At 41.0% G+C, this 10146-nt stretch overlaps 1 pseudogene; it reads right to left on the bottom strand.

The window, feature by feature from the left end:
- Positions 1–1152: 1152 nt before the first annotated feature.
- Positions 1153–1270, bottom strand: LOC135051491 (5S ribosomal RNA; annotated as a pseudogene).
- Positions 1271–10146: the final 8876 nt, after the last annotated feature.

The raw sequence follows: 10146 nt of genomic DNA, 5'->3' as shown, positions 1-10146 counted from the left end.
AAAATTACTCATATACCAGGCAGACTAGATGGGCCAAGTGGTTCTTGTCTGCCATCAAATTCTATGTCTCTGTTTCTATATTGATAAAGGATGCGATTGTGATACTGCTAAATTAAGCACTTGTTATGGCCAATACAGCAACATATTTCTTTTTGAAACTTTGTCTTTAGCAGTAACCAACTTTTCACAGAAAATTAATTGAAGAAGAGGTTCTTAAAGAGTGGGACATGAACATGTAGGGGTGCACATTTATTATTTTAGGGAATATATTCTCACCGTGCCTAGGTAGTGTCAATAATTACAGACCTGCTGACAAGACACAAATGGCCTAATTCAAGGTTGAATGCAAAACAACATTTTCCCCTAATGGGCAAAACCATGTGCACTGCAGGTGAGGCAGATGTAACATGTGAAGAGAGAGTTAGATTTGGGTTGGTTATATTGTTTCTGTGCAAGGTAAATACTGGCTGCTTTATTTTTACACTGCAATTTAGATTTCAGGTTGAACACACCCCACCCAAATCTAACTCTTTCTGCATGTTATATTTGCCCCACCTGCAGTGCACATGGGGTGTCATTCCGAGTTGATCGCACGTAGCAACTTTTTGCTTCCCGTGCGATCAACTAGACGCCGCCTATGGGGGAGTGTATTTCTGCATAGCAGGGCTGCGAACGCTTGTGCAGCCCTGCTATGCAAACAAAGTTTTGTGTAAAAGAAGACCAGGGTAAGAATTACTTACAATTGAAAAGGAGAGAAAAGACAAAAAACCCTTGTTTGGGAGCACTCGTTTGTAATGATTGGTATAATGTGAAGTGAAATAAATGATGAAATGAGATAAAACTTAACCTTTAATTGTTCCTTGAATTAAAGGAAATAAATGTGAAATAATTTTGAGACTCGTGTCTGATGTTTAGAATAAGAACCTTGTTTAACCTTTTTAACAAATGAGGTACAAGGTAATGAAGGAAGGTGAAGATATCAGAAAAAATGTGTTTAATGGATACCATAAATTTCTGATGAAATGAGGGTATCCAGAAGAGTCACTGTACATGCCTTGGAATGAAGGTTTTAATAGTAGCGTGATATGGTAGCAAAGTTGGGTTAAGATAAAGGAAGATGGCAAAAAGAATATTTTAAGAGGAAAAAGGGGGGGCCCACTGCACCTGGTATTCTCAGGAGGTTTCCCTTCCTGATACTGACCAGGCCATACCTGCTTAGCTTCCGAGATCGGACAAGATCGGGCGTATTCAGGGTAGTATGGCCGTGGGCCTGTATTATTATATTTCGTTTAGATTGTTAAGACTAGTGCGGTTCCATACTGAATTTATCTGTAAGAATTACTTACCCTGTGCGACCGGTCCAGCGTTGCAGGTCCCGGAATTGACGTCAGACAGCCGCCCTCCAAATGCCTGGACACGCCTGCGTTGGACTCACCACTCCCCGAAAACGGTGAGTTGCAGTCTGGTTCCGCCTTCCTCCTGTCAATCTTCTTGCGGTCACCGATGCGACCGCTTTCTTCGCTCGCAGCGTCGCTGACCAGCGATGGGCGTCGCCGGGCAACAACATGTCTGCGCAATGTGGCCTGCCTGACCCAATTGCATGGCTGCGAGGAAGTGCAGCGTGCGATCAGATCCGAATGACCCCCATGCTTTTGCCCATTAGAGAAAAAAATTGTTTTGCAATCAACCTTGAATTAGGCCCAATGCACAGTATTTATAATCAGGTTTATATGAGTTCAGCTTTAATTATACATTTATTTTTGCAATTAATGACAGATTTATAGTTTAGTTTATATACTGCAAAATATTATGGTAGTGCTAAAGTTTAAATAAAGATTAAAGCAAGAAAATTTGCAATTAGCAAGATAAATGGTAATATAGCCTCTTGTGCGCCCTACCAAAGTCAAAGTGCAGCATGCTCAATAACAAGGGAATATATTACAAAGATGTTAAATAACAAAGCATTTGGAATGGTAATCAGGATATTTAATTGGATCTCCCATCTGGCCACTTTTTAATAATGTTGCTGGCAGGCCTCCATGTTTCCTACTGTATTACAAGAAACTAAGAATATCCAGGGGAAAAAAGGTTCCAATATCTAAGCTACTGATATATTTGATTTTATTACTGTACTAGCTGGAGTACCCGGCGTTGCCCGGTATTTTAAGAATGTCGGTTTCCAAAAATAAATTTAAATATTAAACACACAGTATAGATAACTGAATACCCGTGCTTCGCTACAGGATGAGGACGGGAAATTAGAATGATAGTTGTTCGTTAAGTTACGTTGGTTGGAGATGTACTACATAGGCATATGACTGTACAGTGTGACAGGCACAGCAGCCGGCAGCAGCAGGGGGGGGGGGGGGGGGGGGCAGGACAGAACAAAAGAAGCAGGAATGCAGAGTATGGAGATCGCCTCTCCAGCCTGGCGCATAGCTGCTCTGCATCCCTTTGCTGGTTGGGTAGCGCTGGGCCTGTGCTACACTATAGTTCCCACTCATTATACCACACTGTAGTTCCCACACAGTATACTACACTCAGTAGCGGATCTTGCTACGGGCACACAGGATTTTTGCCCGGGGCGCCGCCACCATTCGAAGGGCGCAGCCGCCATCCAGAGGGTGCCGCCGCCGTAGCAAGATCCGCTACTGGTGGTGCCCCCCCCCGGTGTTGTGTGCTGTCACAGCTGTGCAGTGCGCGATGCACCGCACAGCATTGTGGGAGCGGCACATAGACACTAGGGGTCATAATTGACCTCTAGTGTCTATGCTGTGCTCTGGGAGAAACGTCATGACATCTCTCCCATAGATCAGAGGAGCGGCGCCGGCGGCCGGAGATGGAGGTGGAAGTAAGCAGCGGCCGGGAATCAGGAGTGGGGATGGTGAGTATTAATTAATTTTTTTTTTAATTTTTTTTGTAAGCGGCACAAATGGGGGCACTACAGGGGGCACAAACGGGGCACAAGTCTACAGGGGGCACAAACGGGGGCACAACTCCACAGGGGCATACCTGACCACGCCCTTTTATGAAGCCACGCCCCTATTTTCACTCGGCGCCACAAGGGCTTGAACCGGCCCTGACTACACTGTAGTTCCCACACAGTATACTACACTGTAGTTCCCACACAGTATACTACACTGTAGTTCCCACACAGTATACTACACTGTAGTTCCCACACAGTATACTACACTGTAGTTCCCACACAGTATACTACACTGTAGTTCCCACACAGTATACCACACTGTAGTTACCACACAGTATACTACACTGTAGTTCCCACATAGTATACCACACTGTCTTTCCCACACAGTATACTACACTGTAGTTCACTAATTTTTATACTACACTGAAGTTCCCACACAGTATACTACACTGTAGTTCCCACACATTATACTACACTGTAGTTCACAAATTATTATACTACACTGAAGTTCCCACACAGTATACTACACTGTAGCGCATCAACATTATGCCACACTATAGTGCCCACACATTATAATACACTGTAATTCCCACAGATTTATAAAATCTTGGAGACTGATAAAGTGGAAAGTTACCCATACAAACAAAACAGCTTCTGTCACTTTACAGGCTGTGCTAGAAAAATGACAGCAGCTGAATTTAAGATTGTGTATAGAATTAAAGAGATTGTGACTGATCATTTAACAAACTGCTAGCTTCCAAGCTTTCTTTACAGGTAACAATATTATTGACTGCACTCTTGTAAGGTTCAGCACAGCTATACATTTATTATTTCCATGCAGATAAAGGCAGACCATATTGCCTAAGAACATCTCTGGACTTTTGTTCCATGGGTAAATATTTATATTTGGCAACAAAAACTGCTTCAGAGCCAAGAGAACTACTGAAACCTATTGGAGCATAGCAAATCAAAGAAAACATTTTTGTTTAAAGAAATAAATGGCATTTATGGCACAAAATACATTTTAGTCCTTACTGTTCAAAAGGGGGGGGGGGGGGGGGGTTAGTGCAGGGGTGTTGTAGGCTGTAGAGTCTAAGAATAATAAGTTTACATACTAGAGTATTTCTTGGCTTTTGAATATTTTAATTAAAATAAAAACTACCGCTTTTGAAGCAAGAATTTGTTTTACATTAAGATTCCCAACAGTGTAATAAGGAACCATACTTCTGTGATGGTACTTAGTGACCTGTATAAATGTTGTAGAAAAATAAAGATAAACAAATAAGTATTGAATGTACTGTGGCATCTTGTAACATTCATTAATTCACAGTTAAAAGGACTGAAACTGTATTGTTACTTAGCCAAGTATCCAAAAATTTAATGTATAAAGAACCAGCGTTAGTAGATATATAATTAAATAAATATGTGATGATGCTAGACGATTGCTATAAATTTAGAGAAATGTTTTGAATTAATAACCGTTTTAAAAAGACTTTTTGCAAATTTCATAAACTCACAATACATTGCATATCTGACTCTGTAAATATTCACCTGTGAATATTTACAGAGTCAAATATGCAATGTATTGTGCTTTTATGAAATTTGCAAAAAGTCTTTTTAAAACTGTTATTATTAATTCAAAACATTTCTCTAAATTTAAATCAACTGTCTAGCATCATCACATATTTATTTAATTATATATCTACTAGCGCTGGTTCTTTATCCATTATCTTTTTGTACCAAGCGTACTTACAGGGGCCTCACAACCCCCTATTTTCCAGCGGCTTTTTTAGACAGCGCACATACACATTTTTTTCCATTTGTACTAAGTATCCAAAAATGCACACTATACATAATTTTTGTATATCTACAAGCAGATGCGATTTACGAGAGGAGGGAAGTCCGTGTACAGGCCCACTCCGCTCTGCAGTAGACTGGCACCGTGTGCAGGCTTTCGAAGAGGTGATTATAATAATATGGGTGCTGGGTGTGCGGTGTGGTGCCAGGCTAGGTGCAGCTCTGTGACCATTTGGAAAAACTAGATTTCATCTAGCTACCGGTGTCAGTGGAACTGCGTCTCTCAATGAGAAAGGGCGCTATATAAATAAAATTATTGCTATTATTATTATGACTGTATGGGTTGGGTATGAAACAGCAGTCGGGATCCCGATGGCTTCCAGGTATTTTCTCCCTAACCCACCCCTCCTGAGCATAACCCTAACCTTCCCCTCCCGCAAGCCTAACCCTAAGCCAAGCCTCCCACAGCCTAACCCCAACCACCCCTCCCACAGCCTAACCATAACCTGCCTTTTCCAAAGCCTAACCCTAACCACCCACTCCCGCAGCCTGTCCTTACTAACCCACCCTTCCCACAGCCTGGCCCTAACCAACCCCTCTCGCAGCCTAACCCTAACCTTCCCCACCTGCAGCCTAACCCTAACCTTCCACTCCTGCAGCCTAACCTTATCCAACTCCTCCCGCAGCCTATCCCTAAACCACTCCTCCTGCAGCCTAACCTTAACCGTCCCCTCCCGTAGCCTAAACCCTAACCTTACCCTCACACAGCTTAACCTTAACCCACCCCTCCCGCAGCCTAACCCTAACCTTCCCCTTCTGCAGCCTAACCCTAAAAGCACCTCTCACAGCCTAACCCTCCCCCTAGTGCCTAACCCCAACCCCTGTACTCACCTCCAGGATGTGTCAGGATTCTGGCCATGGGGATCCTGCTGTTAGTCTTCTGACTCTGCTTGTATTTTGACTGCATCCCGACTGTACACATAGCCAAATATTTGTGATTTGTCAACTGGCTTTTCATGCCCAAAAATGTCACAATTTATTTTTCATAGGATTATTCTCTGGAATATGGCTCATTTAAGGTCCATATATATACTATAGCTAATATTTCTTTATTAGAGGGCACTGCATGCATGTCTCCCAAAACTACTGATCCACGAATCGGGACAAAGAGCATTTCTCATGATTGTAGAGCGACTTCCTTACCTTAACCAGAACAGGACATACATGATGAGACAGAGCCATCAAACTCTGTCTTGACAAAATCAATACAGTTAGCAGGTCCAAGCTTGGAGCCTCTCCTAAAGGACTGACAAAACAAGGCAATAATAAGCAGAGGTAAACAGCAGGTCATGAGACAGAATCTTTATTTTATTTTATTGTGATCCCTTATATATACCTGTAAGTATTCCATATATGTTAGATTTATGTTTTGGACATTCTTTGTACTAATTACTATATTTACTTTTATTTATAGGTTTCAAATTTCACTTTTCCTTTCCAAGACTGACATCAGAGCTTCTAGATCAACACAGTTACCAATGTGCCAGCAATTGGCGCTACAGGATCCCAAGTGGACCAAATGTCTCTCGCAATCAAGATCCAGAGACGATGCTCTGTAAAAATGAGACCTTTTGAGAATGCAGAACTAGGAGCTCTGGCATCACTTGGGATACATGGAGGGGACATTTGAAATCTTAAAATCAATATTTTTAAAAAAGTGTATATGTAAAATAAAACAATAAAATAATGTTACATTTTCAGAGTCATACTTATTTAGGATATTATTATTATTATTATTATTATTATTATCCTTTATGTATACGTACTGAATGCATTGGTATGATGGTATACACTATGATTAACATAGGGGTAATTACAGTAAGTTTGCATTGTAATATATATATTCTACGAATTTAGTGGAATTCACATACAATTTAAATGAATATGCAAAGAGTTAAATCAGGCCATAGTGATCCCTCCTGTGATGCAACATATGAATTAAGAAAAAACTACCTGTGTCTGGTGCTATCTTTTACATATATATAGGTATATGTATGAATAAAAACCACACATAAACCCACACACATATAACCATATCAATACAAATACACAAAATATAATTTAAAAGAACCAATTTGTTCAGATAATCACATATATAGCAGCAATGGTATAGCTTATTTAGCTTGTGGATGTAGCCAAAAAATCACCTGATATAATCAAGTGTAGAACTAAAAAAGAAAGGTTTCCCCTCGCGCTAATATAATCAAATTGAGGCAACAGAACATAAATGTACTTGATATATCAATTATTTTATAATAATTTTTAATATCTATAAGATTGATCACATAAAAAACAATACATCACATCAAAATTAATATGCGCATATAAACTCCCCAATAATATATAAAATATATAAGCATAAGAGGTGGATCATATAACTAAAATTCTATAATTGTCCACAGCAGACTGCACTAATGTCTGTAATAATAATAATAATATCTTTATCTGATTCCTGGATAGGACAGTCCCGTATGATATAATATGGATTGTCCCCTGGATTAAATAACAAACGGTAAAGAGTTGTTAGGTTTTTACCAATGCAAATGATTTCCGTGTGCTCACAACAGAGTTAATTCCTTAGTGCAAAGGAGAGCTGTCCTTTTGATCCTGGAGGTTGAAGTCCGGCACTGGGGCTCGGCGCACCGCAGGCGCCGTTAGCTAATTGAGCTCCCGTCTTCCAGCCGCCGCATGTAGTGTCCTCCTTTTCCCGCTCATCAGCCTCACAATAGCGGTGCACACGTACTCACAACGGAATGTACCAGCAAGTGGAGTCCACTGGGTCCCCGAAAGGGCAACTTCTCTGACGCGTTTAGCTCCTATTTGGAGCTTCCTCATAGAGTAAAACAACTATGAAATTGTAGCCCTTTTTAAATAACAGCCACATAGCCGATTGGTGCAATTATCCTAATGAATATAAAACACCTGTCTTGGATCCACCTCCTGATCCACCTCTTTGCTACACCCTTTCCCTAATTAAACATTCATCATCAAATCCTTCAATCTGCCCGCTTGTCTAGAAGTTCACATAGATATAAAAAAAATATACATATTTATATAAATATCTGTTCCCATACACAAAGGCTATTCCCTATATAAAAAAATACAATGGTACGCCTTCTACTGCGCTATCCGCCAGTTTTAGAATGTAAAATGATGGTCACTTTTCACACGGCTGTCATAAAGTCCCAACCACACGGGAAAATAGCTTCCAACAGTTCAAATGATTCAAGCAGAGTGGTGTATTAAAGTCTATATGGATGGTAATTTGATAGATGTAGGTCGTATACAGGTACGCACCGTACTCACATGTGCGGTGTGCGTGAACTGTTCATAAAGGTATCTTTCTCCTCCTTACGTGTCGTAGGTTCCCTCAATCTTCTTTCTTTTTTCAATTGTCGCTCGTAAAACAGAGAAGGGCAGAGAAAGGGGATGCAAAAAAAAACCCAATGGTGTAATACGTTCACTATACGGTAATAGGGATGATATGTATAAAGCTCAGAAATCAATATTATATCAGGAATATACCCAACTTACATCAAAATAAGCGGGTTGCTCGTATAAAGGTATCTTTTCACAAGTGCTGAAGAAAAAAGAGGGTCATGCGTACCCCAAACTCACGTTCTGTATATATCATATAGGCACATCAAGGTTTCTTTAGCGGATTATTTCTTATTCACCCCCTTCCATGCTATTATCGAAGCCACAAGATGCTCGGACCCTCACAAAAGAGAAGAGCGAAAGGGTACAGAGACCCCAATAGTGTAATACGTTCGATGTATGGCTACCAGAAAGGTGTGTAGGAAATGAGGAGGTGATACAAGATCCAGAACGTACCAAACTTACATAGAAATCAGACAAGATAATCTCATAAAGGTATCTTTCAGAAATATTAATGGTGTGGGGGGTGATGCGTACCCCAAACTCACGTTCTACAGATGTTATGCAGGCACATCAGGGTTTTCTTTAATGGTTCCCTTCCTATTTTCCTCTTCTTATACTGTCGCCGAGGCCACAGGATACACAAACCCTCACAAAGGAGAAGGTTTCATGAAAATGTGTCCATTTATTGTAAATAATTAAAAAGACATTTTTCTAAAAAGTCCTCATAAAAATAATCAAAAAATAGGATTTATACTGTGAGTCACCATGTACATAACAGAGGAAAACGACCCAATATTGAGAGGTAGTTATAGAAAAAAACAGACCTGGGGTGTGGTAACTCCGGACTCCCACACTCCAAAGGGCTGATCTCCTGGATATTGGGGTGTCCCTCCTTTATCACCAACGCGTTTCAACTAAACAGTCTTTGTCAAGGTGTGATATGGTGGTGTATAAGGCAGCTATAAATACCCTGCTGCATGGTGACGCCCACTTCCGGGGGCGGGACGGTGGGCAGATCTAAACACTTCATATGGTCTAATATAAAAATCCTACATGATCCCTGGTGGCTACTACTACAATATTGCGGGGTATAGATTTAAAAGGGAGGAGTGCTAAATAAAAACAATGAGTGATATCGGCGTGCGTTCGGAAATGCCGTCGGTGGTCGTGGGCGGCTTGCATAGCCGTCCCATGGTGACACTTCTTCCTGGTGTGCGTTCCATCAATCATGGAACGCACGGGGTGTGCTGTAGGTCGTCATGGGTGGCTTACATAGCCGTTCCCATGGCGACACTCCTTCCTGATGTGCGTTCCACCAATCGTGGAACGCACAGACATCCGCCGGAAGTAGGCCGAGGAGTGAACATGGTCACGGACGGCCGTTCCCATGGTAACGCGCTGTCCAGAGGCCAATATGGGGGGGACGGAAAGACCTGGCGCCTCTGGTTATACATGGGGCGCCGGGAGTGGGACTGATATTTAGTCACTAAAAATATGGGATAGGGGCTGCTGTAACTTCCGCCGGAAGTGATATGGCGGTTGTTATAGAAAATCACCATGGTGACTTGAATATATATTCCCATGGGGACAGATGCATAACCCTCAATCAATATGAATATAAATATGATTTGAGGATGACATTCTGCACTCCCTTATAGGTGGGGCTAAGATATAAATTTGGATTTTATTTTTATATTTATTATTTATTTATTTTATATTTATTTTATTTGGGTGGAAACTGATGGTATTATATTTCTAGGAATTATTTGAAAAATGGGGGTACTAGATGCCTATTATACCTCACCCCAGGCCTGCACATGTAAGAATAATAGAGACAAATGCTATAGATGTTAATATTCCTCCAGGTCTGTGCTTAAAAGAATAACATAAACACATATCATAAACATTAATGTTCCCCACTTTCACACTTTCAGGGGGCATAAATGCAGTGGTCTTGTGGAGGGGCTTCTTCTATATAAACC

The sequence above is a fragment of the Pseudophryne corroboree genome, chromosome 2 (assembly GCF_028390025.1).
Source record: "Pseudophryne corroboree isolate aPseCor3 chromosome 2, aPseCor3.hap2, whole genome shotgun sequence".
Taxonomy (NCBI): domain Eukaryota; kingdom Metazoa; phylum Chordata; class Amphibia; order Anura; family Myobatrachidae; genus Pseudophryne; species Pseudophryne corroboree.
This window is presented reverse-complemented; position numbering and strand designations above follow the sequence as displayed.